This window comes from Trachurus trachurus (genome assembly GCF_905171665.1).
Source record: "Trachurus trachurus genome assembly, chromosome: 24".
NCBI classification, from domain to species: Eukaryota; Metazoa; Chordata; class Actinopteri; order Carangiformes; family Carangidae; genus Trachurus; species Trachurus trachurus.
Genome location: NC_139910.1, coordinates 16,523,721 through 16,530,469, shown reverse-complemented (window position 1 = coordinate 16,530,469; position 6,749 = coordinate 16,523,721).

The following is a 6,749-nucleotide window of genomic DNA, read 5'->3' as shown; positions in this document are numbered from 1 at the left end:
TTTTTGCAACTTTATCTTACATCACTTTATAGGTGGCTGTGTAGGATTACTTTCACAACATCCCTATCTCTCTTTAAAAGCGGGAAAAAAAGGTAATACCCCTGTCCTCGATGATATGACACAAGGTGCCTGCAGGTTCATATAGCAACATACTATAAATCCTGTTTCCTGAGTCATAGTGTTGGTTTGAGGCTGCAGGGAGTAGCTGATAGACGTGGGATTGTGTTTTGATGTAAGGGATAACTGGCACTGATTGTTTGAGAAGATAAACTCACGTCTTGTAAAAAAAAAAGAAAAAAGAAAAAGAAAAGCGCCTGGCTCTTGAGTCATCTTCATGGGCGGCTGTGTGATTCTACCAGCGTAAAAGATCAATGAAAAAACCATGAGAGTGGGGCTCATCACAGATTAGATGTATTTTCCTAGTGGTAACAAACATGTTTGAAGCCACTGTGTCTATTTGCTCGCTTCTCTCAGTAACACAACCTCTCATAGGGACTAAACATCCAGACACTTTACAGAACTAGTTTAATAAGCCACTTCACCTGGTATTTAAACTAGAATGTAGCTCATCAAAAATGTAATTACACTGAAGTATCTAAGAATATAGCTCATCTTAAAATAATCCCTATAATACTGCTTTTTAGGGATTAGTTGATAATGTTATACCTCATCCTAACTCAGTGTATTTGCAGCACTGCAGACTTCTTTCCATTAGTCCTTCTGTTGATTTATGAGCTGTTGGTACGGCTAAATTTAGCTTTGGTTAGATTTTAGATGTAATTCTGAGATCAAGGCCCACGTATGTACTGTGTGTCTATAAATAAATACAGGGTCTGCATAGGAACCTACTTTCATTATTGGCTCTATGTTTCCATGGGGGCAATACCAGCAGCCTCCTCTGTGCTTCATGTATTTGTGCCTGGGTAATGGAGCAGAAAGAGGGATGAATTAAAGGTTTGTTAAAGTTGAACACTGGTACTACTGGGCCTAAAATTCAGTTTTTATAAATGTGACCACTGACCAGTTTCTTTTAGTAAATGAAAAATGTCCCAATCTGCTTTTACATGGCAGTTATACCATACCATATAGCCTACCATATGGCAGAAACTGGATCTCACATGGCGCACAGCAGTGTACTAAATGTCCATCCACAGCTGTCCATACACTGCTGTGGTTATAAATATCAGTGTATCTGACCTTCATGAGCAACTTTCAATAGAGTCTCAATATCAAACAGTTGCAACCATTAGCAACATAGTATTAAGCCGTTAGGGAAGTGTGGGACACCTTATCAGTAGCTAATTGGCCATTTCAAAATTGTGTTAAATAGCCAATTAGCAATTAATTACACACTTGTGAATACTAAATGAGCTGTTCATTTTCAGATCCCAGGACACTGTGGACAAATTAGACATTAATAATGAACATATTGCCCCAAAGTTAAACAAAAATTCCTGATTTAGCATCGAGTTAATTATAAAGTCTGTACTTTGTGATGGGAAAATGTGTGAGATCATGTTCCCCATTTTATTTGACCTACATATAATGTCTCCGTCCAGATGCCCACTGCTGCCATAACAGAAAATCCTACCCATTATAGTTACTCTCATTCTTCATTCCTGCTCTTCAAAATGTTTTTTTTTTAAACTGCACACAAAAATTTCTCACTGAAACAAGGCTTAACTCTGCTGGCATGACATAGCCTACATGTACTCTGTGAGCAACAAGCTCAGATCTGTCAGACATCAGCGAAGGAGCAAAAAGCATTTCATGTGGAGAAACGCGGCCACAGTCTTGTCACTGAATCAGGGTCTCAAAGAGATCAAATGCAATTATCAAAATAAAGCCAATATCCACAACATTTTAAAACCTAGTGTACCACAGTGTACAAACGCAGCCTACAAGTTGTGTGAAGGCTTAACCCATGGTCCAACGCACCGTGACAGAACCCCCTCGAGAGATGCTAACCGAGCTAGCTTCTCTAACTTACTTGCATAGATAGTTGTAGCAATTTTAGCAATGACTGCACCATAACAAACATCTTTCCCCACGCGCAAACCGCGATCAAAAAGCCATTCATAGCCACAAATAACTTAATGCCCAGAACAACAGCACCAAACAAAATCAACAGTATTAACAGGGTCCCAGCACATAATACCAGGCATCAAACATCTGTTAGCTTTGCCTGGTTTCTATTGAAAAGAGACGAAAACAACTCACCCACTCTCCTCCAGTTATGCAGCAACTTTCCGCGTCCAGCTTGTGTCCAGGCACTGACGAAACACGTCCGAGTCCGACTGGCAGCACAAACAAAGTTTCAGTGGCCACCGGCAGTGACCACACATGACCACTTGATTCCCCCAGGTCCAGCACATAGACGCCACCGGCAGCTGTCCCTTTTTCACTTTCCTCCATTTCCTTCAGCTCGTCTTCGGTAAACTCGGTCTCAAACTGATAGGGGCGCCCATCGAAAAGAAAACAGTCGTCGTTGTTCTCAAACTGCATAAACTCAGCCGTGTTGTCCCCTCTGTGATGTCTGCTTCACTATTTTACAGACAATCTCTTCCGGCAACAAACGTCGTCCTAATCTTGCGTGTGACGTCACGTCTAATCTCGCGCTTGTTTACGTGATTTTCTCCCGCAAATATCTAAAGTTAGAAATGCCCAATTCCGTTCATTTCCCTGTGGACACTCGATAATAACTTTTATAAACTGATGGGCAAAATACATAGGAACTTTGACTGCATTGCATGGAGTAATAATCACACATTTTCATCCTTGAGCTGCCTAATCGCCTCCACACCATGTGGACTACCTAATCATGGCAAGCATCACAGAAGGGACAACAAGACTGAGTTTATTATGCAGTTTGACAACAACAACCAAAGATAGGCTACTTTATAAACCGTTTAATTTACGCCGAAATATCCCTTTAAGCATCTCAGTCTCAGTCATTTAGGTCACTGTTCAAGGGGACATATGGAAATATCCTGCAGCATGGTGCAGCCACCACAATCCGTGGTTTCTAATGCAGCTCATCATGAGTGATCCTTAAATGCAGCTGAGGCTCCAACTCACTAACATATTACATGTGGATTAAAGTGGTCAGAGTAGAATAGAAAATGTAAAATATAGTTTTGCTTCTAAACATCCATCCAAGGGAAAAGCTGTTACTAAGCTTCTGTAACCCTTAAATTACTCATGTCTGAGACCTGAGAGAGATCTTTACAGGCATCGGGCGCTTTTCAAAATCTACTCTGTGTAGCGGAGCTGTTTCTCCCTGCCCCTGCTGTTAGTTCTGCACAGTCTGACAACAAGATTGGAGGCACCCTGCCATGATGCAGCATCCATGACTGTAGAAATTAAACTGATATTTGCTTCTGCGAAAAACCAGCCTCTGAGGGAAATGTTGCTACTGCACTTATAAATAATTTTTTTGTACTTTAAAGCACTTTTTCAAGGTTAACCCGTCTAGCTCAGGTGGACACAGTGCACAAGAGTGAGACACAGTGCTGAGGTCACATTTTCTCTCATGACTTCCTCCTCATTAATTTCCTCTGAAGAACCACAATTAAATGTTAGCTACAGGTACATGAACATACATCAGATCACCAGGTAGGCTACTAACAATGATGTCATTCATTTACCTTTTATAATGTGACCAGAGCCCCTCAAAAGATGACACGTTGACAAAGCCCATTCACTGTAAATCACTGTAATACATTTCACTGCAGATGGCACACATCACTGTTCACCTGTCACTTTGAACATACTGCAATAAACCCCTCCCCGGCAGCATCACAGCTGCTCAGGTATAAATATTGTATCAGGTGCATCAACATGTAAATTCTCACAGCAGAACTCCTGACTTTTCAATCAGGCAAAAGCAGCGGCCTGAATCAACTGACACATCGATGTGTTTGTGTCAGTCAGAGAAGTCAAACAACAGAATGTCCTTGCTTTTGTTCAACCACAGCGAGCTGGGAAATGTTTTGAGAGAAAAACGCTGTAACTTCAATTTCACGTTTGGACTGAAATATTCTGGTCACGTCGACAGAAAAAACTGAAAAACACACTTTTAACATTTGTTTTTGGCTCCCATGTTTCTAATTGAGCTGTTTAGTCGGCTGTTTTTGTAAATGGTTTGTAATTTTTGGAAACAAAGTGCTTTCCCACAAAAACATAGAAACCGCTGTCTTTGTAATCAGGACTGCATGGAGATGTGTGGATTCCATTTTATGAAAAAAAAAAAAAGGTCAATACGATGAAATATTTGTACAAAGTCATTTATTATGCATAAATATGTAACAAACCAGAACAGTTACCAAATTCTGTACAAATCTTTACATGGTTTAGGACAACTGCTTGTGGTTTATTCATCATCATCATCATCATCATTATCATCCTCATATCACAACACGGCTGGAAACCCACAGATTGCATAGATAGAAAATAAGCACCTTCTTTGAAAAGTAAACTGATATTGTAAACGTCAGTGGTTCATTATGTGGAAATTGTCCCTCTTTTTTCCAGTTGATGATTTTCATCTTTTTTTTGTTCCAAGCCTCTGAGCCTCACTGGGTGATTTGTATTCAGTGCACTCAACTTGGCTTGTCATACCTCCAAGTGCAGGTCTGCCCTCCTCCTGCACAGAAAACTCTCAGCTTATGCCAAGCATAACCATTCAAGATTTGCTGGGTATCTGCCCACATCAATGCTATGCATACAGTTTGCTCTCCAAGTGACAGAAAACTCTTGGAGATATGTGCCATTAAATAATTTACAACAAGGCTTTTGTTCAATTCTCAGAGGATCCAAAGTGATTCAGACGAGCTTGGCTTCAAAAATCTAATTATATTACATTGGGGTTTTGTTTTAAAATCAATTACAATGGGAAGAAACTGGTTGAAAACTGTATCTCCAATAATTGCAATATCTAAAAGTGCTATTTATAGATTGTTTAGTACCATCACCCAATTCTCTTCCACATGCATTTGATAATAATGCAGCTTCTGGTGAAGCTGGGTCCAAACAGAGCCAATATTTGTTTGTCATTCGCTTTTCAAAACTCTTGTTTGTTGGCTGTCATTATTGAAAACCAATTCTGAGCCAGTATCTGGACAACAGCCCATCTCCAAATATCACTGGATAGCACTGAATCAGCAAATACAGAGGCGTCCGCACATGAATCAATCAGTCAGTCGATGATGGAGAAGAAAAGGAGAGAAAATGTTGCAGAAATCATTTCTCTGAGGAAAGATGTCGGAGAGGAAAAAATGGCTAAATTGTTGCTCTGACAGCGCATCCTGCTAACCTCGATCTTGGACAGTCAATACTCCAAAGCAAACATGGCTGAACAGATCATCCATAGACATGCTGGCAGGTATTTGTGATGTCTAAACATAACACAGAGCTTTCTTTCCAAAAAAAGAAGAAAAAAAAGATGTAACCGAGCTGGTATTTTCTGCCAATCAGGAACGAAACAATGAAATTAAGCTTCGTGGCATAACCTGATAAGCCATCCAATTATTCTGCAGCGGGTGTCATGACAACAACACAGGGCCTCTGCTACCTCCCGCCGTCACAATTATTCTCAGTCATGATGCCATGAATACAGAGAGAGGGACCACTTCAGCCAGACTGGGGCACAATATAATATCCTCTTGATAGAGAACGTCATCTAAGTGGTGGATAAAAATAATTTGCAGAGTCTGTGCAGACCAACAATCTCCCTGTAATAAGATTTGGGACAAAGGACATGTTCTGCAGCACAGACTGCAGTTAGGAGATGAAAATGTGAACTGCATCTGTGAGTGTAAGAGGTGATTACAGACTTGAGAACAGGATCATTGTTTTGTGACTTGTATACTGTTCATGAGTTACTAATGACTATTTAGAAAAAATAAAGCAATTCCTGCAGTAAAAAAACAAAAACACATACGGTTATATTTGTATAAATTGTCTAAACTAATGCAAAACATACAAGCATCTACACATTCACATCTCAACAAGAGTGATAATTATCTTTAAAAAAACAACTGTGTGAAGCCCTGATTCTATTTATCCTACTTCATTTACAATGTTACAATATGCATACATACATTACAGAGCTTTGACAATGAAAAAATACAGCATATGGAAATAGGTCTCTTTATTCTAATAGCCTTGCCTTACAATTGACCTCCTAATCTTATATCACCACCAGTCTTATAACAGCAGCTGAATGTGCGACAGCTGAATGGATAAAGAGATACAGTGAAGTCATACTGAACTGAGACAGCACTCAGAGACTGTTATGTTCAGTGAGTTTGAAGATTAAGTTTTCTGTCTATTATAAACAGAAATCCTATTGATACCCACATAAAATCACAATTACTGATCCCAAAGACTGAGTCATTCACAACAATAAAGTTGTGTGTTTGAATTTGACTTTTAAAACCATTACTGTATAAACACAGCTCTGCATGATTAGGTATTAATCAGCCTGGGAAAATGTTTTTAAGGCTCTGGACGTAGCCAAGACACGATGATGTTATAGTGATGTCATCCCCACTTGGATTTGGAGATTATTACATTTTCAATGCAAAGACTGAATTATAAACAGAGTGGTGTTTTAATCTGGCAGGTAAACTCTAATAAAAGACCGTTGTTTTGCATTATGGGAAACATAGGATTTTCTGGGCAGTTTGGTTCTACTGTCAAGATATCTCTAGCTCTTTTGCTTCAATGTTGATCAATAATTTATAATC